Source organism: Geotrypetes seraphini, chromosome 10 (genome assembly GCF_902459505.1).
Source record: "Geotrypetes seraphini chromosome 10, aGeoSer1.1, whole genome shotgun sequence".
Taxonomy (NCBI): domain Eukaryota; kingdom Metazoa; phylum Chordata; class Amphibia; order Gymnophiona; family Dermophiidae; genus Geotrypetes; species Geotrypetes seraphini.
The window spans coordinates 69,147,023-69,173,318 of NC_047093.1; the positions used below are offsets into that span (position 1 = coordinate 69,147,023).

At 43.8% G+C, this 26,296-nt stretch overlaps 1 protein-coding gene across 5 annotated transcripts in view; it reads right to left on the reverse strand.

Moving 5' to 3' along the window:
- ZBTB43 (zinc finger and BTB domain containing 43) overlaps positions 1-24,028 on the reverse strand; it is a 116,018-nt gene extending 91,990 nt beyond the window's left edge. For 2 of the 5 annotated variants that reach the window (XM_033959981.1, XM_033959979.1), the window contains exons 1-3: positions 23,895-23,995; positions 4,269-4,893; positions 615-748 (exon numbers count right to left, since the gene is read on the reverse strand). The gene's annotated coding sequence lies outside the window, so the exon portion shown is untranslated. Of the gene's footprint in view, positions 1-614; positions 749-4,033; positions 4,894-23,894 lie in introns of all 5 variants that reach the window. The other 3 variants (XR_004540766.1, XM_033959980.1, XM_033959982.1) reach the window with 3 other exon arrangements.
- Positions 24,029-26,296: the final 2,268 nt, after the last annotated feature.

The following is a 26,296-nucleotide window of genomic DNA, read 5'->3' on the forward strand; positions in this document are numbered from 1 at the left end:
TACATGTTGATGGTCTTTCCTAGGGCCGATAGGATCTTTCAATAGGACAATGCAACATGTCACACTGCCAGAATTGTTCCTGAGTGGTTCGCAGAGAACGACCAAGACTTCCAGCTATTTCCCTAGCATCCAAATTCCCCAGATCTTAACCCAATTGAGTACATTTGGGACCACCTCAATCGACATGTTTGACTTGATCCACCACCATGCACCCATCTGCAACTGTCGGACCCACTGCAGTCTACATGGCTTCATATATCTCTAGCCACCATCCAGCAATTTATTGAGTCAATCCATGGCGTCTGGCTACTGTCTGTGTTGCCAGAGGCGGTTATTCTGGATATTAGCAGGTGGTCATAATAATGTGACTTGACCATGTATATATCTTATTAGTGGATGTGGTTAAATATTATTTTTGTATTAGCAATTTGTTATAGTCATCTGAAGACTCTTCTCCATTAGCTTTTTCTACAAGATGAAAAGCAAAGTGTTTGAAACTGCTGTACCGACTTCATCAGACTGTTTTGTTGAGACCATCTAGCAACATAACTTCTCCAAAAACTCACTTTATTGATAAAAAATCCTTAATTGTTCTGAGCTCAGTTGATACATACCAGGTGTAAAGCCAGTCTCTTCGGATAAAGCATTTTCTAGCATGTTCAACAGAAGCGATATTAACAAGTATGGAGTGGGCAGACAAATCACGTTCTCAGCTTCAATTTCATTATTAAGTAGCACATCTGCAATTCTAAAATCAAACCAGAAAACAATTTGAATCAAGCTCGTGTTGCAGTTTGAGTTTGAGAAGACATGCATGTATACTTAACAAAATCTTATTTCAAACTTTAAGGGCTCCTTTTACTAAGGTGTGCTAGTGGTTTTAGCGCGCACTCCAATGCTGCGCACTCTAAACGCTAACGCTTCCATAGAGCTTGCGTTAGTATTTTTCATTTAGCGCATGGTTTGCACGTGCTAATCTTTAGCACGTGCTAAAAATGCTAGCGCACCTTGGTAAAAGGAGCCCTAAGTTTACTAAGACCTAAAATTTCCTGAACCTGTGTTTATATTTATAACACAATGGATGTTTCTTTTAACTCATACAGGAACTTATTATTCATTCTGGTACTATAATTACTATTGATAAATAATGGAATCTAAATGTTCCACACCTTTGAGATAAAAGGAGTCAAATTACTGTATATATTCGAATTTAAGTCAATCTGAATATAAGTTGAGACCCCCATTTTCCCTCCAAAAAGGAGGAAAAATGGTTGACTCGAATATAAGATGGGGGCTTAATATTCCCTGCCAGGATCTGCACCCAGTGTCCCCCTGCCAGGTTCTGAACTCAGCCCCCTCACTCCCTGCCAGGCTCTGCACCCTGTCCTCTCTTTCTACCAATAAGAGCCAACCCCATCAGTGATGTCACAATGGCTTGATTGTCCTGTGCCCTTCAACCCAGCCAGCAGATTAACTGTTCCCCTTAACTGTATCCATGATATCCTGTACTTACTTGCTAATTCCTCTGCTCCAGATCTGAGGCTGGCCTCTGCCACAGAGACATTTCAAGGGTAGATGAGCATACACAGATTGTAAAGTTGTTTCAGAGGGGAGAGATAGCTACCAATGCATGTGCCTGGTCTTCAATAAATGTACATACATTAAGACCATAGTTCCAGAGAACGTCAGATGATTAAAATGTTTATTTTTATTAAAACCACCTAGTGGTAGGGCTGGGACTGGAGGGATCCTTCCTGTCTCTCATCCCGGCTGATACTAACAATTACCTCCCCCCTCTCCTCCGTCGCGTACCTTTTCCCTGGTGGTCTAGCAGCGTATCCCGCGCTGAACTCCTCCTGCTGATCTTGCGGCCAGCAGCGCATCCGGGCCGGCACGCAGGAGCAAGCTTTTCAAGCTCCCGCCCGACCCTGTGCTACTCCCTGAATAGCTGCCGTGAGAGCTGCGAGAACTGGCGGCAGCCTTTCATAGAGCAGCGCAGAGCCAGGCAGAAGTTCAAAAAGCTCGCTTCTGCATTCCGGCCCAGATGCACCACTGGCTGCGAGACTGGCAGGAGGAGTTCAGGCGGGATACACTGCTGGACCACCAGGGAAAAGGTACATGACGAAGGGAGGGAGGAGGAGTAATTGTTAGTATCAGCCGGGACGGGAGTGATTCCTTCTATCCCAGTCTAACGACAGGCCTGCAGGAAGTCCGGGTGTCAAGGGGTCACTGGATGATGATCTGAATATAGGACGAGACCTCCATTTTTGGGCCCTTTTTTGGGGGCCAAAATCTCATCCTATATTCGAGTACATATGGTAATCTAAAGTTATACACACAGTAACAAAGCTTGTCAATGCATTTGATTACTAACACTTTTTTTTTTTTTAAAGGACTAGCCCACAATTTATTTTGTTTTTTAATTTACCTAACCTTCTTTGGTAGCAATTTCTCCAACTGGATTAGCTTTGTGAATACAATGACAGGAGTAAACCTCACTCCTAAACCAGGGTATGTGGGCTATGCTCTCTCTCTTAAATTTACTGCTAATGCTCATCATAACACTTGCATCATGCCAAAGAAAGCTTCCCTCTGGTGTTTGTAAGATGGGCATTTTAGAGAGAACATACAACTCAGAATATGGATGCACAAGTCTGCACATCACATATGGATACCCATTTCTTATGTATTTAGAGCAGGATCTGCCTACATATAATCTTTTCTAAATTAAATACATGAGAAATGGACATTCAAGTGCTGACTATATCCAACATTAATATGCATTTTGAAATGTCCAAATTATGAATGGAACAAAATAAAGAATGTGGATGTCTTTGTAGCAGCAGAGGAACAATCATGTTATAAAATGGTCATATGGGTTAGTCCTCTATATGGACATTTAACAGAGCAGTTGCTTGGGAACAAGTTGCCAGTTCAAATCCCGCTGTAACTGTTTATAACTCTTCTTTTTTCTTTTTAAATTGAGAGCCTTCCAGGGACAGAAAAATAGCTGTGATTTCCCTTACTCCATCAGAGCATCTTTCTATAATATGGACATGCCAAGCACCAGGTCTAAATATAGACTTCCATCTTTTTGATCATGGTCATCCCTTCCCTTTCTGCAAACACAAACACAAACAGACCATACCTCCTTGCCATATGATATATTGCAGTTTTAAACATCCATATCTTTATCAATATCTTTATATCCATCGTCTTTATAAAATCTATATAGATATCTAAATGTTGGTTTTCAGATGCTAAAGCATAAATATAGTTTCTAAAATAACCACCATAGGTGTGTTTGGAAATTCTTTTTTTTTAATCAAGCCTGGAACCTCCAACATAATGGGAAATATTTCTGTATCTTTCTGCCATATTTTCTTGGTACTTCAGGATCTTCTCTCTCCATGTGATTCATAGGGTATTCATTTAGACTAAAGCCTCTATGATTAACACTATTCTGGCATTCTTACGTTTTACATAATGTCCAGTTTTTTGTGCAACAAACTTTTAATCAGTTTGGATGGGAATGTGCCTGGTTATCATAACCTCTTCATTTTCCATAATTATCTTAAGGTTATCCCAATGCTTTTCCAGTATAGTGATGTAATTGTTTACAGTTTACAGTGAATAAAATGTCACCTCTTTGTGCCTTTCTGCATGAAAATTTTCTACCATCAACATTTCGTAGCCATCTATGAGATCAGTAATCATTTCAAGTTCTTGCTTATAAAATCCACAAATGTCAGTTGCACTAATTTCTTTCTATGCTTGCTGTGAACCATCTCAACTGTAATCCGCTGCCTTTCGCTGCAACTATTAATCGCTCATCCTTTGGTTTCAGTTCTCCTCTCCTTAATCATTCATGTGTCTAGGCTTGATCTACATACTATTCCTGGAGTAGCACTTTAAATACCACTCCCTTGTAATAATCATGTGCACCATTACAACGTGAATTCGGATACAATGCATTTGCAAGTATAGCTCCTGAATATTTTGTGGCTTTAGCTCAATTATGTAAATAACTTACGTGATTGCAAGTTTTGTGGTTCTGGCTCATATGATGGATACACATTTCTGGCTCATAACTCTTAAAAATGGCAAGTGGTTAATTGAAGAGAAAATCATATACATTAGAAGAGAAACTAAGAGCAATACTGTGAATTGATAATGGTGAAACATAAACAAGCATCTCCAGAGACATCAAAGTTGCTAAATTGATACTGTGCAGATGGTTGAAAAATCTTCTGGAGATCAAGGATTACCTGCGCAAAATTAGTGAAGAGTACTGTTTCAAATGAAAATATTCATTGTCCTTTCTTTCTAATGCAATCTTCATTATTAGGTGATACAAGCAATGGCTCTGAAAGTCCATGTTATCCGAGGAAGTGCTGTCCCACTTGTGCATTTGCTATTTGTTTTTCCTTGTCTGCTATCTACTTCTTTAAAAAAAAGGAATGTAAGAGAAGGTCGAAGTACAAAATATAAGGAAACAACAAAAGCACCAAGGACCATCCAGACTCGGGAATGAATGCTTTATTCTTGGATCCATTCAAATTCATAAAACATAGCCAGACAAAATACCACTTAAGAGTGGAAAAACCTTTTTGTCTTTTACCCTTTTATTTTTTTAAACTTTCTTTGTTCCTTATAGAGAGCTTCAGAAGCAGCACTCAAAACGGAACGAGCTTCCATGTTGAGTAATAATTTCCAACGCTAGCTTCCTCATCAGCTCAATATATACTTCATATAGAAACAAATTCATATATATTTCATATCTCATATTTCTTATAATTTCAACTTGAAAATTAAATTAGAAAAACTTATCTTGAGCTGTAGTAGTGAACTGCCGACATGCATGTTTTGCGATCTGCATCAGGGCAAAATTATCTGAAAAAATATAATAATGTCAGTTCCCAAAGTTTGCTCCATCATACACATCAAAGAAATCATCAAAAAGACTTTAAAAGCACTTACTATTATTAAGCGCTCAACTTCATTCACATTTGAAATAACTCCAGCAACATGGCGGCACGGCAGTTGCATTATTTTATGTACTCAAGTTGTTATGGATACCTCAAGGTTAAATTATACTGGTTCTTCAATTATCACGGGTCAGTGCTTTTCAACATTTTTCATACATAATCATTTTTTTATCAATGCACCATTTGTCCATACGTTTATATAATATTGCTTTCATATATGTAATATTTATAATTTTTTACATGCAATGTTGATGATCTATTATAAAGATCATTATGGTTTGTTTTATTTTTATATTTTTAATTATTTACAGTATGATTATTTTGGTTTTTTTTGCTGATGCTGTAAATATTTGCTATTTTAGACCCGTGAGGCAGGCGCTTTTATACCGAAACACAGACTGTGTCGGGTCCAAGAATCAAGCATTCATTCCCAAGTCTGGATGTTCCTTGGTGCTTTTGATCTGTTTCTTTAAGAAGTTCTTCTTTTGCTTGGCATAGTCTGTCAATTCCATTCTTGTACTTACAGGTTGATTCTCACTTTCCTTCTGCTCATCGGAATGCCTGTCCAAAGTTTAATGATGGAACTAGATTCTGAACACTTGCTCTCATAGAGACATAAAATGAAGGCAGATAAAGACCCTTCCTCTCCCTTAGAGATCCTATGTACCTGTCCCCAGTTTTCATCACAACCACCTCCATTAGGAGGCTATTCCATGAATATATCATCTCTTCCATGAAGAAGTATTTCCTTGGGTTACTTTTGTCTATTATATGTTCTACCTATGTATTTTATTGATATCGCTTTGAAAATTTTATAGAAGCATTTTATCAAAGAGGAAGGGGAAAGTAGTAGGGGAAGGGGGCATAGAGAAGCAAGAGGAGGGACCTAGAAGTAGGAGGTGCTATACAGATATCAAGATAGTTAATTGTCAAAGAGGCGAGTCTTCAGGATTTTTCAGAATGTGGTGTAGTTTGTCTCTTTCCTGATGGCTTCTGGTAGGTCATTCCAGATAAGTTAACATAGAGTGGAAAATTTGCTTGTAGTGGAGGTATTTTGTGGATGACAGGTTTATTTGGATTCTGTTAAGGATTCTTTTTGATGTCGACCAAGCAGGAGAGAATAGTTGGATGAGAGGGGCTGCTGAGTTTCCATATAGAATCTGGTGTAGGATACAAGACTTTAAATCTCCATAACTGGTTCCTACTTTGAGTGTATCCCCTTTCACTTTCTTACTATCCCCCTCATTCCAGAGCTTCCTTTCAACTGAAAGACTATACTCCTACACATTTATGCCATTTACATACTTAAATGTCTCTATCATATCTTCCCTCTCGTGCCTTTCTTTCAAAATATACTGCACATATGGAGATCATTAAGTCTGTCCTTATTTGCTTTATGATGAAGACCACTGACTATTTTAATAGCCGTATTTTTTTCTGCATTTGGATCCATTTGTGCTGTTAAATAGGCCAGGAGGCCAATAATGACACTCTATCATGTAATTTACTTCTATGAGGGCCATCCTTTCTGCAAATCTAGAAATGTATAGTCTTAATATACACCGATTCTTATAGACTACTTCACAAGCATAGAGGAGTTTTCTTGTTTGTAAATATCTTGGAAAAATTGGATGTAAGAGGTCATTCCACAATTCCAAAGCTATACGAAGTGCAGGGATTGCAAGCTGGTTGATGGCTTGTATTTTATTCTTTGATGTTAGAACACTTACCAGTATCAATTTTACTCTCTTGTAGTACTATCTGCTGGTCCTCTCTCTCAGTACTTTATGCTGGTTTATTGCTCAACTCCTAGATATTTATATACTCCTTCTTGTTCAAGTTCTTCAGCACAGAGATGTTTTCAGCTTTACAACATACCTCCTAGGAAAGTAGCTTTAGCACATTTGTCTTGATGTCATCTGAAAAGCTTGTTACTAAACAAAGTTGTTCTGCTAAATTTTGATCACAGGAATTGTAGAGATTCAAGTCATCTACAAATAGCAGGTGTGATATAACTTCAGGCTCTTTGTGTTATGCATCTATCCTTAATCCTAGAACTGGCAAAGAGTTAAGAAGTGCTATATAAAACAAGAGTGGTGATGTGGAGAGGCATAATCAAAAAATCATTTAGCAGTCAAAGGGGAAAAGTAGGACATGTGAAAACAAAGGATTCTCAGTCTCATACAATCTTTATTTTCATACTAGTCTTATAGCCCATTACATTAACGGGTGCTAGAATATATGTGTGTGTGTCTGTCTTTATTTCTTTCTCTCTCTCTCCTTAGCCGCTTTCTTTCTTTCTTTTTCCTTGGCTGCCCATCACCACCCCTTGCCTGCTCCCCCTGTCCATTCTCCCTTCCTTTTACCTCCCCTGTGTCCACCACTACCCTTTCACTGCTCTCCTTATGTAGCAGCAGCCCTTCTCCCTTTGTTTTACCTCACCCCTGTCCAGCAGCACCTCTTTCCTTCTCCCCCTGTCCAACATTAGGCCTCTGTTCCTTTTTCTTCACCCCCCCCGTCCATCAGCACCTCTTTCCTTCTCCCCCTGTCCAGCAGTAGGCATCCCTTCCTTTTTCTCCCCCCTCCTCCTTCTTATCCCTATGATACACTTACCTTGCTCTGTCCCTGATCAGAGGTTCCCGACAGCTGCCCAGTTGCACCCATTGGAAAAGTTCCCTCGGCCACATCCCGCACCCCCCCCCCCCTTACACGACTCCCGCTGTCCTTTCTGTCTGTCTCTGTCCCTGGCCCCCTTTGCCTGTCTGTCTTTCTGTGTATCTCCCTGCCCCTGTGTCTTTCTTCTTTTCTTTCTGTCTCCCTTCCTCCCTCTGTCTGTCTGTCCAAAGCAGCATTCCCTCCCCCTCCATTTCCCTCCCCCCACACCAGTTCCCTGTGCAGCAGCATTAGCGTTTCCTCTACCCTACTTTCCCTTCCCGTGGGCCCAACTACAAACCTGGTGATTCCAGCAGCGTGTGCAGCAGTCTCCACACGCTGCTTTGGGTCCTTCTACTGCCCTTATTTGCTCTGCCGCATCTCTAATGACATCATCAGAGACGCGGCAGAGCAAATCAGGGCAGTAGAAGGGCCCGAAGCAGCGTGTGAAGACTGTTGCACACGCTGCTGGAATCGCCACCGGGCGGTGGGGTCAGTTAAAGAGCCCAGGTGGAAAGTTGCTGGGCTCCTCGGTGGGGGCGCTGAGCGGCCGCGATCCCTCTCCTCCGATACCCCGCCCGCTGGAGATCGGCGGCTGGCTGCCCGACTGGTGGAGGCGATCGGCGCCGCAGCTCTGTCCCGGCGGCCTCCAAGCGGCGGCGCTGGGTGCGTGAGAGGAGCCTGCTGCCCGAAGAGGAGGAGCGGCGGTGTCTGAAGAGGCTGAGCTGCGTCATAGACCTCAGCTGGCTGCAGCGGTGGTAAGCCCGATGCGTGATAAGCGCGCATGCACACTCTCATGTCCGCGACGGATCAGGGAACACGACTTTAGAGTGCGCATGCGCGACTAACATTTTATTATTATAGATAGACTCTTAAAGGCACTCCAACATTCCAAAAATCTGCCTCTTACACAGCGATTTTCAAACAAGAAAAACATTCAGATTTTCTGTTTGAGAAAATGGCTGCAAGATGAATGCTTTTGTGCTGAGAACGTCCAAAATTAATAGCCATTTTCCAAAATAAAACATTCCAGCTTATGAATGGTAAAAATCCAGGGAGAAGGACATCTATGTGGTATCATTTTGAGAAAAATGGCCACACAGATGTCTAGGCAGAGCAGAGGGGTAGTGCAGTGGACTTTAAACTAGGGCTGTACCGAATATTCTATTTGATTCTGACCTGAATAATGTCCAAATATATTATTCCTATTTGGCCAAATAATGATTTAAATTTGAACACAAAAAATACAAGGCTCTACTGTGCCAAATCCTACTGAAATAAACACAATCTCTGATTTCATATTGCTTCTTTTATTACTTGTTATGTTAAAACTCAATGCCCATTATTTGTACTCTAATCTAATCCTTAGGTTTGTATACCGCATCATCTCCACGTTCGTAGAGCTCGACGCGGTTTACAGTAGGAGAAATAGGAAGGAACTACAACAGAGGGTTAGAGGTAGAAGTGTGAAGAAAATTTAGAGGACTTGGGATGCTAAGATATAAGAGTTTTCTTGATTCCTAAGTTGGAGGGAGACTTACAATTTTTGAGAAAAGCCAGGTTTTCAGATGTTTGCGGAAAACTTGGAGAGAGCTCAAGTTCCAAAGAGGGGAGGTAAGGTTGTTCCAGAGCTCAGTGATTTTGAAGTGGAGGGAGGTCCCTAGCTTTCCTGTATTCATATTTGGCCAAATAATATTTTTCATTATTCCTATTCAACCTAATAGCAAAATATGTTATTCGTTACAGCTCGTCTTTAAACCAAGGGACACTGGTTCAACTCATTGTTTTTGTAATTGTGAGCCCTTCAGGAATAGAAAAATACCTCTGTATCTGAATGTACAACACTTCAATAGCCTTCAGGCTTGCAGGTGGCTTACATATTTATTTACGTGGGATTTGAACCTGGGTTCCTTGGTTTAAAGTTCACTGCACTAACCACAAGGTTACTCCTCACACTTACTTCTTGTTTTGGTCAGAATGCTAGTAATACCTGCGGCTGTCAGCGCTAGTACCATATTTAGTCAATAATAAACCGAGATTTTTGGGCCAAAAAGGGGTTATCAGTTTATATTTGAGCCTCCTTTGGATGATGGTGCTTTTTTTCTCCCCTCCCCACCCAGTGACCAACAATGCTATTTTCCACCCCTCCAGATGCCCAGCACTGCTATCCTCCACCCCTTCCCATAACCGGCACTGCTCTCTCTCCCCCCCCCCCCTTTCCAATGACCAGCACTGCTATCCCCACTAATGACCATTGTTATCTCCTCCTCCACCTAATGACCAGCACTCCTATCACACCCTCCCCCTTTAATGACCAGCACTCCTATCCTCTACTACCTGCTCCCCCTGACCTATGACCTCTGGAAGATGGGAACAGGGCTTTTACCATTGAGCCACAGCAGCTTCCACTAATGTCTTTCTTCCTCACATCTGATATGATAGCTTAGGGATCTGCTAAGCTATGATCTTGTCAGGTATTTTCACCTTCACATGGCTAGGATCACTAAGCTCTCATGGCAGGAACCCCCATGACTGAAATGAAGCAGCTGTGGCTCACCAGGTAAAAGCTCTGTGAGCCATCTTCCAGAGGTCATGGGTTCAAATCCCAGCACATATTTTAATTGCGGCATTCTATCTTGCAGGTGCACCTTGATGATCTCACAATGAGGTCAGCATTAAGCAGCTGCACACCTCCATTTGCAATGAAGTAGAAGCCATGCTATGGTCTATATCCGGGTTTTTTTTTTCCCCCAGTTTTTAAGCTTTTGCAAATGAAGTTATGTATGCAATCTATATACTTTTTCTTGTGCTCTCCTTGCTTTCAATAATGATCTCATTGAAGCACTGTTTAGGCAGAAAAAAAGGGAAGATTTTTAGCAAGAAACCTAAAGCTGTGTTTTTCATGTGCTGTGCTTCAGTTAATGGATCTTTTCCTCTAATTAGCAAATACCATTGCTGTTTGTCCACAAAAATAGAAAGTTTTGCATGCAATATATCTGTTTTGATGTGCCCTGTTTATGTGGTGTCTTATTAAATGTATTTTGAGCTTAAAAAAGCAAAAATAAAAACCCAGAGAGCTATTTAGCAAATTGCTTTAAGGACATCCAAACTGTGCCTAAGTTCTATCCATAGAACTCAGGTCTATCTGAAGTAGAGAGTTGCGCGGGGACAGAAATCCCACCCGTCCCCGCCAAAATCCCACCCATCCCCACCCGTCCCCGTGAGGAATCCCTCCGTCCCCACCCGTCCCCGTGAGGAATCCCTCCGTCCCCACCCGTCCCCGCGAGGAATCCCCTCCGTCCCCACCCGTCCCCGCGAGGAATCCCCTCCGTCCCCACCCGTCCCCGCGAGGAATCCCCTCCGTCACCATCCTTCCCTATAAACTTCAGAAATAGTTATTTTATTTAATTATGCTACTGAATTAAAGGCTCTGGTAGAGACCCATTTACAAATAAGCAAAGAGACTATTAATTTGGAAATATTAATTGGGAAGAATACATACTTTGTAAATGGGTTTCTACCAGAACCTCTAATGTAAATATAAAATATAAATACTCAGCTGATGAGAACCCACAAACTGTCAGCTGAGGACTTCCTTTGCAGTTGGCCTGGGGTCCCTTTTGCCAAGCTTGGCAGGCAGCAGTAGCGTCCCTGAGTCACAGATGCTGGCACCTCAGTGGCTCATGGATGCTGCCAGCGACTGCTGCGCTTGGTGGAGGGGAGTTCTGACCATCTCTAGAGGAGGTCCTCTGCTGGCGGTGCTTGGGGATCCCCACCAGTCACAGCAAGGGCCAACAAGTACTTCAACACTGTAGAAATAAAACCAGAAATGCATTTCCTTTTCTTTTGAACACAAAACAAAGATATCTGCCATATACATTTCCCAAGGCAGATGACTCTATGCAATGTCACCTCGGTAACAAAATACAAAAATAGACAAATACACCCCCTCCCTTTTTACTAAACCACAATAGTAGGTTTTAGCACAGGGAGTTACGCTGAATGCCTCGCGCTGCTCTCAATGCTCATAGGCTCCCTGCGCTAAAAAACAATATTGCGGTTTAGTAAAAGGGAGCCATAGTGCAAAATATAGACAGCAGATATAAATTCTCAAAACAGACACATTTTGATCACTAAATTGAAAATAAAATCATTTTTCCTATCTTTGCTGTTTGGTGATTTCATGAGTCTCTGGTTGCACTTTCTTCTTCTGACTGTGCATCCAATCTTTCTTCCTTTCTTTCAGCCTCCTGTATGTTTCCTCTCCTCCAGACCTCATTCTCTCCCCCAACTTTTTCTTTCTGTCTCCCTGTTCCCCCTTCTTTCTGTCTCTCTGTCTGCCCCCTTTCTTTCTTTCTCCGTGCCCTCCCCCAAGCCACTCGGTTTGCTGCCACCGCCATCGGGGAATAGTCCCCAAGCCACCGCTGTCCCAAGCTTTCCCTGCAGAAGCGTCGCGCTGACCAGCATTCCGCTCCCTGACGTCAATTCTGACGTAGGAGAGGAAGTTCCGGGCCAACAAGGCATTTCTCCTCATTCCATCCAGCCTGAGCCCCATCTCTCCTTGATCCAGCATTTCCCTTCTGTGTCTGTCAGAATTACCATTCCACCTATTTTCCAGCATCACCCTTCTTTGTGTCCATCTCACCTATATCCGTATCTCACCACTTTTTCAGAATCTTCATTTGTCTCTGTCCTTGTCTTTACCCCATATTCACCATTTGCCCTTTCAATGTCTTTATCTCCCCCCCCCCCCACACACACTTTTTCAGCATTACTTCTATGTCTCTATTTCACCTCCTCTTCATGTCCCCTCTGTATCTCTATCCTTATTCAGAAGGTCCTGCTTACCCTTTCTCTTCTTTGTGTCACTATCTCCATTTTCAGCTTCCCCCCCTTTTCCTTTGTTACTGCACCCTGTAGCCAGAATCTTTCCACCCTCTCTCCACTCCGGCCCAGCCCAGTATGAAATATTTCCTTTTGTTTCTCTCCCCTCTCTCTTCTCCTCCCTCACCCACGAGTCCTGCATCTGGCCCTCTCCCTTCTACCTGCACCTGGCAACACCCCCCTGCTCCGCGGCTCTCTTAAGCAACTCGTCAGCAGCGGTGATCAAGACAAGCTGCCGACATCGAGGCCTTCCCTCTACGAGTCCCACCTTTGTGGAAAAAGGAAGTTGAAACAAGCGGGACTCGCAGAGGGTAGGCCCCGACGCCAGAAGCTTGTGTCGATCGTTGCTGCTGAGTTGCCGAAGAGAGCCGCAGGTAGAAGGGAGAGGGAGATAGGAAGGCTGTAGAAGCTCCGGAGCATGACACCGAACCCGGCCAGGATGATTTCTTTTTCAGGCTGCTGCTGCCGCTGCCATCCCCCACCCGAAATGACAAAAAACAGCCTAATGCCCGCGTCGGGAAATAGCCATGCTGAGCAGTGAGCTCAGCACGTACACAGATGAAAGCCTTGCTTGCTGATTGGTCCGGCGGCACGGTGGGGCGGGGCCGCCGGACCAATCAGCAAGCAAGGCTTTCATCTGTGTACGTGCTGAGCTCACTGCTCAACATGGCTATTTCCCGACGCGACGCCAGACTTGTAAGCTGCATGCTTGCATCGCCAGAATTTAGGTAGGTTGTTTTCATCCCCGTGGGAGTCCCGTGGGCAAGGGGGCGTCCCCGTGGGAGTCCCGTGGGTCAGGGGGGCATCCCCGTGGGAGTCCCGTGGGCCAGGGGGCGTCCCCGTGGGAGTCCCGTGGGCCAGGGGGGGAACCCGCGGGACCCGCGGGATCCCCGCGATCCCCGTTCCCGTGCAGACCTCTAATCTGAAGCCCAAACTATGCTCAGAAGTAGACCTCCTTTACAATGCCTATAGGACCTAGTTTTACAATTGCTATGCAACTTGCTAGCTCACTGTGTAGCTCACTGGTTAAACCTACAGCCTTCTACCCTAATGTTGCTGTTTCGAATTCCAGTCACTTTTTCTGATGAAAGAGAAAAAAACAAAAGCATTAAACAGATCCAACTCCCAGTATCACAATTATAACGAAAAACACCATAAAATTGCCATTCTAATAACGTCATAATAATAAAATATTATAACATTAAGGACATTTGGACGTCTAACTCTCACCTAAAATCCAATTCTCTAAAGGACATCTCAAAAATTGGACGTCTAAACAGTGCTGAACGTCACTGAGCGCAATTCTACAAAGGACACCTATCTTGGATGCCCAAACTGTGCCTAACTTTAGGCGCGCTTTGCAGAATCAGGGCCATGGTGACTACCCATTCACTCAACACCTGGTCTAGCTTGGTACACACACTGTAACTTAGCCCACTTCTTCATATCTTATTTAACTGTATATAGAATTTGTTTCCAGTTTAGCCACCCCATCTATTTATTCAATTGACTGCACAACCCATCTTGTCTCCATTAATATATTTGCACTTAGCCTCTCAGCTCCACAGTATTCTAATGCTGTTCTTACAATACCATGAAATATCTTATCTATGTTATTTAAATGTTCTAATGCAGTGGTTTCAAACCTGCAGCCCAGGGACCACATGCGCCCGCCAGGTACTATTTTGAGGCCCTCGGTATGTTTATCATAATAACAAAAGTAAAATAAAACAGTTTCTTGATCATATGTCTCTTTAGCTTATAAATTACAATATTATTATTAAGACTTAGCCAAAAGGAAAGATTTATAAATTATAAAGAGTTTTACCTCATGCAAAATTGCAATTTCTTTAATAAAACATTAACTATTTTTTCTGAGGCCCTCCAAGTACCTACAAATCCAAAATGTGGCCCTGCAAAGGGTTTTGAGTTTGAGACCACTGTTCTAATGTGTGCTTATTAGATGTTTCACTATAGCATCATTTCTATTGTACTGACATTTATCATGTCAGTGGAGGAATGGCCTAGTGATAAGATGCAGGTTCAAGCCCAGCACTGTTCCTTGTGACCCTGGGCAAGTCATTTAAAACTTCATTGCCCCAGGTACTTGAACACCTGAATGTTAACTACTTAGGTTATAAGTGGTGCATAAGTACTTTAAATAAATAAATATTTTTGTTATACGATTGCTCTATAGTGCTGTTAAATGTGAACATTTCTACTGCTACTACTACACTACTCATTTCATGTCTTCTCATTTCTGATTCTATTGCATGTTAGTCCTATTAGAGGTTTCAACTTTCTATTTCCATGTTTATTTTATTGACTAAGTTAATGCTTATTTTACCATTATGCTGTTAACAAAATTACAAGTTTTATGTTAAACTGTACCAGCTGTATACTGCCTTGGGTGAACCTCTTCATAAAAGCAGGTAATAAATCCTATTAATAAATTCTAAGAAATAAGTTATCAGCCTGCAATTTTTGGGAAGGGTACTTGCATTTCTCTTTGGCAATACAAGCATCGTTCTTGTTATTGGCCATTTTGTAGTGTCAAATCTGGTTAACTGATCAATTGATTTTGCAGTTTGCCAAGTCTTGGTGAAGAGATATTCACTGTCTGAGCCAAAAGTTGGTCATTCCATCTTGGCCAAGGCTCTTCCAGTTCTTTTGTTGTTACTTCAGGCCATCCTATAACTAAAATATTTGTCCATTACAAATTCTCCTGTATAAATCATTCTGCTTCTTGGATGTGCTCTAAATGAACCTTCTATTTTAGCTTTGGGTGATGGGTGTTTCACTATACAGATATTTTCTCTCAGTTCCCTTAGTTGGGTTTTCTCTAAATAATTTACTTTGATCTCTCTCTCTCTTGTTTTTCTCTTATCTCTGCAACTTTTGCATTTCAGCTGTTATTTTCAATTTACCAGTGTCGCAAACAGTTTGTTATAAAATGTTATCAGTGATACATCAGAGCTTGTATGGATCTGTTCCTTTGAACTTTCAATTTCTGTGAGAGGTGTATCAGCTGAGGAGGAATCTAAGGTCTGAGGGTATTATGAAATTAACTTCCATGATGGAGAAAAATGTCCGGTATGCTAAATCTAGAGCGACAAAGTTGTCCATGGCAGGGGTAAAATTTTGAAATTCCCTCCTTGGAATCCTGAGAACCTGTTCTGACTGTTTACAGTTTAGAAAGATGTTGAAGACACAACTGTTTGTGGATTCTTTTCTCTGAAATTATGTTAGTAGGCATATTTAGTAAGAATCCTGAACTGCGATTGTTGCACTTTATTTAATGGGGAGGGTTAACATGTAAATTCATTGAGCTTTTGACATTATTTTAAGTGGATTAAATTACTATGTAAATTGCAATGTTATTTGAATGCATTTTGTAAATATGCTGTCCATGAACTACTGTGAATGTTTTAATTATTAACTGTTAAGTTATAGCGGTTTAGAAATTTTAGAAATAAATAAAGTACATAAAATTAAGATTTTCTTCCATTAATGCAGCATGTATATATTTGATGTTTTGAATCTTCCTAATTGTAAACACAAAGGAATTCTGTATGGAAAAAAAATTGAACCAAACAAACTTAGCAGTGCTTAGATGGCAACTCCAGTAATTAAAATGCAAAGCCAGTACTAGGCAAAATGCAAAGCCAGTACCAGGCAAACTTCTGTGGTCTATGCTCTGATCATGGCTGGTCAGGAACTTTGATGATGACTTCAGTAGTTGGGGAAAGTATTCTTGCCTTCACTGGAAACCAATGTAGTATTATAAAAAAATAAGAATGGGGTCACCCTGCCAAACAGTTTCAAACCAAAAATTAGTTAAATTGCAATTTTTTGTGGGAATTTTTAGAAATGCCAAAATTGATAGTATTGCAACAATCCATCTTATTTAGTACTAGTGATCAAACTACTAAACTAAAGTTGTCTCACTATATATGAGTATATTAACACCAGCATCTTTCAACAAATATGACAACTCATTACTACGCTGCCACAAACTTTTATGAAGCCACACCTCACTAAGGCCCCAATGCTCAAAAGCCTGTTGTGCAAGTAAGACTGGTTATAGTCAGTCTTACTTGCAAGGCAGCTCAGCCTCTGATGCTCAAAAGGGGTCTCGGGGGCATTTACCAATCACAGTAACAGTCACCAAGAATCCTATTCAAATGCATTACAAGGAGCTCATTAGTACGTCTGTTATTTGAGTGTAAGTCCTGTTCATCTGTTAGACGTGGGATATATACCGTATTTTCACGCATATAACGCACGCGTTATACGCGTTTTTACCTACCGCGCATACCCCTCGCGCATTATATGCGTGAGCGCGGTATACAAAAGTTTTAAAACATAGTTCCCACCCCGCCCGACGCCCGATTCACCCCCCCAGCAGGACCGCTCGCACCCCCACCCCGAACGACCGCTCGCACGCGCTCCCACCCGCACCCGCATCCACGATCGGAGCAAGAGGGAGCCCAAGCCCTCTTGCCCGGCCGACTCCCCGACGTCCGATACATCCCCCCCCCCCGGCAGGACCACTCGCACCCCCACCCCGAAGGACCGCCGACTTCCCGACAATATCGGGCCAGAAGGGAGCCCAAACCCTCCTGGCCACGGCGACCCCCTAACCCCACCCCGCACTACATTACGGGCAGGAGGGATCCCAGGCCCTCCTGCCCTCGACGCAAACCCCCCTCCCTCCAACGACCGCCCCCCCCAAGAACCTCCGACCGCCCCCCCAGCCGACCCGCGACCCCCCTGGCGACCCCCACGACCCCCCCACCCCCCTTCCCCGTACCTTTGGTAGTTGGGCCAGAAGGGAGCCCAAACCCTCCTGGCCACGGCGACCCCCTAACCCCACCCCGCACTACATTACGGGCAGGAGGGATCCCAGGCCCTCCTGCCCTCGACGCAACCCCCCCTCCCCCCCAACGACCGCCCCCCCCCAAGAACCTCCGACCGCCCCCCAGCCGACCCGCGATCCCCCTGGCGACCCCCATGACCCCCCCACCCCCCTTCCCCGTACCTTGGTAGTTGGCCGGACAGACGGGAGCCAAACCCGCCTGTCCGGCAGGCAGCCAACGAAGGAATGAGGCCGGATTGGCCCATCCATCCTAAAGCTCCGCCTACTGGTGGGGCCTAAGGCGCGTGGGCCAATCAGAATAGGCCCTGGAGCCTTAGGTCCCACCTGGGGGCGCGGCCTGAGGCACATGGGCCCAACCCGACCATGTGCCTCAGGCCGCGCCCCCAGGTGGGACCTAAGGCTCCAGGGCCTATTCTGATTGGCCCACGCGCCTTAGGCCCCACCAGTAGGCGGAGCTTTAGGATGGATGGGCCAATCCGGCCTCATTCCTTCGTTGGCTGCCTGCCGGACAGGCGGGTTTGGCTCCCGTCTGTCCAGCCAACTACCAAAGGTACGGGGAAGGGGGGTGGGGGGGTCGTGGGGGTCGCCAGGGGGGTCGTGGGTCGGCTGGGGGGGCGGTCGGAGGTTCTTGGGGGGGGCGGTCGTTGGGGGGGAGGGGGGTTTGCGTCGAGGGCAGGAGGGCCTGGGATCCCTCCTGCCCGTAATGTAGTGCGGGGTGGGGTTAGGGGGTCGCCGTGGCCAGGAGGGTTTGGGCTCCCTTCTGGCCCAACTACCAAAGGTACGGGAAAGGGGGGTGGGGGGGTCGTGGGGGTCGCCAGGGGGGTCGCGGGTCGGCTGGGGGGGCGGTCGGAGGTTCTTGGGGGGGGCGGTCGTTGGGGGGGGGGGGGTTTGCGTCGAGGGCAGGGGGGCCTGGGATCCCTCCTGCCCGTAATGTAGTGCGGGGTGGGGTTAGGGGGTCGCCGTGGCCAGGAGGATTTGGGCTCCCTCCTGGCCCGATATTGTTGGGGAGTCGGCGGTCCTTCGGGGGGAGGGATGTATCGGACGTCGGGGGGGGGGCATCAGGCTTTCAGGATGGGGACAGACCTTCAAGGGGGGACAGTGCACGGAAGTCAGGGGGGGTGAACGGAGAGTCGGGACAGCGCACGGAAAGTCAGGGCGGGCGAAAGGAGCGTCGGGCAGCATGCGCGGTATACCCGTGAGCGCGGTATACCAAAGTTTTTGTACATATCATCGTGATTTCTGCGCGCTATACCCGTGTGCGCGTTTTATACGGGTGCGCGTTATTTGCGTGAAAATACGGTACTCACTTAACATATGCACAATAACTGCATCCAAAATCACTCTAAAACTTGCCCAGGATCAAACCCACAACCTCAGGCTGCTGAGGAAGGAGCATTAACCGCTGAGCCACTCTCCACACTTGTACACAGCTGAGCTGAGCAGCAGCAAACACACACAAAAAAATACCATCCAGCCTGGGACCTCTTTTTTTTTTTTTGCTGCTTATCAGAACTCAGCACAGCCATATACAAGTGTGGTGAGTAGCTCAGTGGTTAGAGCTCCTGCCTCAACAGCCTGAGAGTCTGGGTTTGATCCCAGGCAAGTCAGAAATTTTTTTTTAAAACCTGCTTCTGATCTCCAGCAATCGGAAGCTGTACTGGGCCTATAAGAACATAAGAAGTTGCCTCCGCTGAGTCAGACCAGAGGTCCATCCTGCCCAGCGGTCCGCTCCCGCGGCGGCCCATCAGGCCTAATTGCCTGAACAGTGTCCATGACTAATTTTGTAACTGCCTCTAATCCTATCCCTATTACCTACCTCTACTCCTATCTGTACCCCTCAATCCCTTTGTCCTCCAGGTACCTGTCCAGACCCTCTTTGAAGCCCTGTAGTGTGCTTCTGCTTATCACATCCTCCGGTAGCGCGTTCCATGTATCCACCACCCTATGTAGAAGAGCTGTGCCTACCAATTTGTTCTTCTGCACAGGTGCTAGGCATTTCTCCTCTCCCTTTTACCGAGCTGCTCAGCACAAATAGCAAGCATATAATTTGTATGCTATTTGTGCTGAGCATAGTATGGTAAAACAAAATCGCTCCCACCCTGGTATTTTTTTTAGTGGATTGCCAGGCTTTGTGCATCCTGCCCTGAGGGAAATATAAAGAACTTTTAAAATGGAAAGAAAACTCTAGTTGTACTCCATAAAATATGGACAGCCAGAGAAGAGAGACAATTGATGTAACTGGGGGAAAAATTTTACACCCACTAATACATATACTCTCAGGAAAAGGGTCAGTTAAACTCCAATAATATTACCTCTAAAACAGAACCCCATATGGACAACAAACCTCCCTTCTGCAACACTAACAGGCTTTAATTTCACACACACACACAAGACAATCACACAACAGGTAGTAACAGGGAAAAAGAAAGGAAAGAAAGGTGGAGAAAAAGCCTCAGTTCAGCTTCATCTGGCAAAAAACTCCACCGTATGAGAAGCGTATGAGAAGCAGTGAAGTTGAAACCCCTGACGCAGCAACCAGAGCGAAACGGAGGGTTCCCCGTCGGGTTTAGTGGCTGCAGGGCCCAGGAGGTGAAGGACTGAGAGATCCTGGATGCCGTAGCAGCTAAGTTGTTCTCTTTTTTTGCTGTGTTCCATGCTGAATCCTGGACTACTTTGCTACAGTGCTGATTTACCCATTTTTTCACAACTGACGGCTGTGTGTCCCGGTGTGTTTTGTAACATCTCCCTGCAGGCTACCATAGAGCTTTTTCTACTGGTTCTATATTTTGGAGTACAAGGTTAGCCTTGAAAGGTGGAGTTTTTTGCCAGATGAAGCTGAACTGAGGCTTTTTCTCCACCTTTCTTTTTCCCTGTTACTACCTGTTGTGTGATTGGCTTGTGTGTGTGTGAAATTAAAGCCTGTTAGTGTTGCAGAGGGGAGGTTTGTTGTCCATATGGGGTTCTGTTTTAGAGGTAATATTACTGGAAAAATTTTGCACCCATAAACATAGCTTTTTAAACACATCAAATATAATATGTTAGAGCACAGTAACATAGTAAATGATGATAAATAAAGCCTAGTATGGTCCAATCTGCCCAACAAGGGGACCAGAGTTGTACCCAGATCTGTGGCATCAGTATACCACACCTGTGACTATTTTTCTAATGTCCTACCCCAACTCCTACTATGTAAACGAGGGGGCGCTGAAAAGTTCTCAGCCCAACCAAGAAGAGAACTACGTGGATACGGTTCAATCAATGATCTGAAAAAAACATAGAATTTCATTTCTGCAAATTGGCACTTAACAAAATAAGATGCACACTCTTTATAGCTACATTGACAAAATAACACTCAGCATTTAAGAACCTGGTTGGTTGGGTTCATAACTTTTCAGCACCCCTTCATAGTAAATCTAAGAGAAATTTGATTACGGTAAATACTCGAATTCAAGATGATTCGAATATAAGTTGAGGGAAAAAAGGGTTGGCTCGAATATAAGCTGAGTTTTTTTTTTTTTTTGGGGGGGGGGTTTGGTGTGTGTTTGTTAATATTCATGTGTCCTGTCATGTGCCCCTCACTCCCTGCTCTGCCAGGCCCTGTACCCAGTCCCACCTCCCTGCCCTGTATGCCTCCACTGAGCCTGCCATATGACCTGGTGGTCTAGCGATAGGCTGGAACAGGAGGGATTCCTCCTGTCTCCTGTCCAGGCCGACTCACAATTTTTTACTTCCCTTCTGCCTCCCCCCCCCCATGTACCTAGATTTTATTGTAGTTCATCCCTCTTCCCTCTCGTTTAATTGTATGTTGTGTCTAAGTATTTTGCTTGTCTTTGGCTTAACTTTTGTACTCCCCTTTTTATTATTGTATATCGCCTAGAATCCAGGATAGATGATCAATCAAATTTTAAATAAAACTTGGAAACTTGAATCCCTGGTGGTCCAGCAGTGCACCGGGCAGGAGCGAGCTTTCTGTGCTCCTGCCCCACACTAAGCACCTCCCTGAATGGCTGACTCGAGTTCTCACGGCCCAGAAGTGTACTGGGCAGGAGTGAACTTTTTGCACTCCTGCCTAGCCCTGAGACACTCCCTGAATGGCTGCCACCAGTTCTCGTAACACAGGGTTGGAATGACTTCCCTGTGGGGAAAAGCTAAAAAGGTTAGGGCTCCAGTTTAAAGATGAGATGGCTGAGGAGAGATACAAAAGAGGTCTATAAAATCATACATGCAATAAGGAGTGACTTGGTTGATTATTACCCCTCCCCCCATTTATAAAACTGCAGAAGTTTTTAGCAAAGGCCAGCGTGCTGAATGCTCTGCACTGCTCCCGACACTCAAAGAGTTCCTATGAGCATTGGGAGCAGCACAGAGCATTCAGTGTGCCGGCCTGCGTTAAAATCTGCTTCTGTGGTTTTGTAAAGGTGGGGGTGGGGAAGTAATGCATTTAGAATAAATTAGGGAAAACATTTCTTCACTCAGGTATAATTAAGCTCCAATATTTCTTGCCAGAGAACGTGAACAAAGTTGGCAACATAGCAGGGTTTAAAAGAGGTTTGCACATAAATCTACTGCTTGTGCCCAAAATATGCAACATGCAATCTATTTACTCTTTTGGGATTCTGCCAGGTACTTGTGTCTTCGATTGATCATTGTTGGAAACAGGATATTGGGCTTGATAAACTTTTGGTCTGTCCCAGTGCAGAAACTTTTATGTACTTATACACTTATGAAACTAAGGGCTCCTTTAACAGCAGTTTTACAGCAAGCGAGTGCTATAGCGTGTGATAATCCTGTGCGTGCACTAAAAACGTTAGTGCACCTTCATAAAAGGAGCCCTAAGTAGGGTAATTTAGAAAACATTCTTCACCGGCATGTTCAGCAACAAAATCTATTCAATGTTATGCAATGATCAAATAAGATGACGAGATGTTTTGCCTTCTTTATTTAACCATCTCAAATAAATTCCATAGTTTTAACTACCTTTTCTATTTCCTCCCTTTCTCACAGAGTTGCCAATTCCCTTCTTTGGGCATAAACGTTGTTACATTGTTATTATAAAAAGGAATTCTCATAAAATATTTGAACAGTTAGCCTGTGACTGATTTTCAAAATTCTACTAAACCACTGCATCCGGAGCAAGAATCAGTGAGCTTCTGTTGCGACTTAATGAGTCATGCATTTGATATACCACCTTTCAGTGGTACAATCAAAATGGCTTACATATTATACAGCAGTACCTTTGTTTGCGAGCATAATTCATTCCAGAAGCATGCTCATAATCCAAAGCGCTCGTATATCAAAGCAAATTTCCCTTAGGAAATAATGGAAATTCCACATCCCAAAAACTTTAATATAAAATACAGTACTGAATGTACTTGTATTGCAAGATCTCACTCATTTCAAACACTGTGGGTGAATTGGGCGTGATGCTTTTATTATGTTCAGCTGCGCTCAGCGTGAGATGTGCATATGTTGTGCGTGCTTGAACTGCAGGTGCATGTATTACGTTCAGACATGATCAATGATGCAACACGCATATATTGTGTGTATTTGACGTGACACACGTGTATATATATGCTCGTTTATCAAGTTAAAATTTAAGAAAATGTTTTGCTCATCTTGCAAAACACTCGTAAACCACGTTACTCTCTATCCGAGGTTTGACTTGTATATTGATACTTTATCTGCCCTTAGTGGACTCACAATCTAAGTTGTTGCCCCTGATTTTCCAAATTTATATTTCTCTGATGTGGTTGTTTCAGGTGATTAAAATCATTACTGACGCAATTCATGATTAAATCCAATCATACAGGTAGAAAAACTACTGGCAAGGGTGTTCCCTACTGTGAATTCTACAAAGAGTGAAAAAGAGTGATCTATATACCAATGGGGTGTGGTTACGAGAATCACAAAGGGTCAATGGTACAAGGAATAATTAATACAGAGGAACTAGAATTCCTTCTACACATGTAACACTGATGAAGAAAAAAAAAAAAAAAAAAGAGGTTAGCACCTCTTCATCCAAGCAAGAATTGAATGTCAAATGATTAACAATAATATCTTTCCTCACTGCTCCCTTGAGATACTACTATGTTTCCTGCATGAATTGCTGATCAAATGTTGAAGCTGTTTTGAGAAGCATGGGAGGCTGCGGCAGCTGGGGGGAATGGGATAGTGGAGGATCATTAGAGACAGGTGAATTTTTTTAAAACAAAGATTCAAACCATTGCTGCCTTTAATATAGGGCTCTATATAAACACAACAACAAAATGATTGCTTGTGTACATACACAGAGATATCAAGTCTCGCGCATTTGGCTGCTTTCACACGACGAGCAAGCACTCTAAACGCGCGACCGGCGACCCATCCCCTCCCCCTCTTTCCCAAGTCTGGCATTTCTCCCTATCGCTTCCACTTTCTTCCTTCCTGCCACAGCGCGGTTCGATGTCTCACCCTCATTTTCAAACTACCCCCCGCCCCGCATCGCATCCTACCTTTAGACTTGTCTTTGACGTCGCCGGCACCAGCAGCAATTCATACAGGTTGCCTGAAGCAGGCCCCGTAGCTTTCCTTCCCCCCAACGCCCCGCCCCCTATGGCGTTACTTCCTGTTTCCGGCGGGACGGGGACAGAAGGTGTGTCAGAAGGGGGGGGGGGAGGAAAACTCCGGGATTTGTTGCCGGAGACCTTAAAGACAAGTTCAAGGGGAAGGGAAGAAAAGAGGATCGATTGTTAACTATAGGTTTCCTCCGTTGCGCTTCTCACCGCATTTGCAGATGGTGGTACGTCGGGTTTGCTTCGACTTTGTTGATGGCCTCCTGTTCGAAGGGTGCAGGATCCGTCCTTGGAAATTCCTAAAGAAAGAGCTTCCATAGCCGCTGTGTGCAAGGCCTCGTGTGTGCGGCATCAGGAGCCTGCGCAAAGAGTTTACGCACGCATTTATGGATTTGAACGTGCATTATGTGCTCTCGCACTAACCCCCCCCCCCTCTTTTTTTTTTTAACTAAATCGCGATAGCGGTTATTAGCGCAGGGAGCCGCGCTGAATGACCCGCACGGCTCCCAATGCTCATAGAATTCCTATGAGTTTCGAGAGCAGCGCGGACTCGCGGAGCATTCTTCGCGGCTCCCTGCGCTAATAACCGCTGCTATCACGGAAAGGGGGAGGGGGTTAGTGTATTTGACTGTAAATGCAGGACACTTTTGTGGCTTAGCGTTTAGTTTTACTGTTGTGATTTTTCCTTTTAATGTAGTTTTGTAAAGCATTTTCTTTGTGAGATACCTACAGAAATAGCTTTTATAAATTTGTGTAGTTATACAGTATGTACATGTGTAAGTAGTTATTTCAGGCTAGGAGTCATCTCCTGGGGTATTTTCTTTTCCTGGGACAAAGCCTTGGTGGGAGCACATGTGTTTTTTTAGCACTGCAAATCTCTAGGAGCTAAAGTGATCCTGAGTTCTATATCCCTGTTTTTTGCTTTACGTATAGAATCCAATACCCTCCCTCTCCATTCAGTCTTCTACTTTTAGTAAAATAAATACATTTTAATTTTTTTTTAAAAACCCTCTTTTTCTTTACTTTCTTGGGAGGTTTTTGGTTCTTATCTGCTTGGTTCTCTGCTGAATTAGGGATACTCTGCAAGTGCAGGAAAATTGTTTCCAGCCTGACTTTTTAGCAATTGAGGTTTGCAAATTCTGTGTTCTAGAAAATCCTGTATCTTTACTCAGCTCTGTAATATAGTGCAGTGGTTCCCAACCCTGTCTTGAAGGACCACCAGGCCAGTCGGGTTTTCAGGATAGCCCTAATGAATATGCATGAGAGAATCTGCATATAATGGAGGTTCCAGGAATGCAAATCTGCTCCTTGCATATTCACCTGGTGGTCCTCCAGGACAGGGTTGGGATCCACTGGTATAGTGAGCTTAAGGATTTAGCTTGCTAGTGGACCATTTGAATTTTGATTAAGGATTTGGTTTGCCATTGGACCATCTGCCTAATTGCCTTGTACTAGAGTTTGACTGGGAGGAGTCATCTCCTGGGGTACTTTTAGACATTTAAATACTTAAAAGATAAGATATTAATATAGAACCAAATCTTTTCCAGAGAAGGGAAAATGGTAAAAATAGAGGGCATAACTTAAAGTTGCAGGGAGGAAGACTTAGGAAATTCTTTTTCACGGAGAGGGTGGTGGATGCCTAGAATGCCCTCCCAAGGGAGGTGGTGGAGAGGAAAACAGTGATGGAATTCAAAAAAGCGTAGGATAAACACAGAGGATCTCTAATTAGAAAACAAATGCTATAAATTAAAGAACTAAGGCCAATATTGGACATACTTGTACAGTTTGTGTCCTATATATATATGATGATTCAGTGTAGGATGGGCTGGGGAGGACATCAGTGTTAAGTCCACTAACTTGTAACGTGAGGATGTTACTGGCCAGACTTTACAGTAGATATCCTGCAAATAGTGGGATAGTTGGATAGGCTGGAGTGAGCTTAGATGGCAACTTCAACAGTTGGAACCTGGGACAATACCAGGTGGACTTTAGAAATATCAAAGAAGAGACAATTTAATCATGTATTTTTAATGAGAATAACTAATGGGCAGACTGGATGAACAGTTCAGGTCTTTATCTTCTGTCATTTACTATGTTACTTTTAATAGGTCTGCTTTTGAATGGCTGTTTTGTATACTAGTATATTTTAATTGCACCTTGCTTGGATCAAGTGTAACTTGGGTGAGAGCATTTGTGCTCTGCTGGGAATTATTTGTGGCACTACTTATATAAAGGCAGTTAAACATATAAATTACCTTTATAAAATAGAAGTGCGAGTTGATTTTTGGTTTTCCCTTTGGGCAAGAGGCTAGTAAAATTATTTGAATCTAAAGGATGTTCCT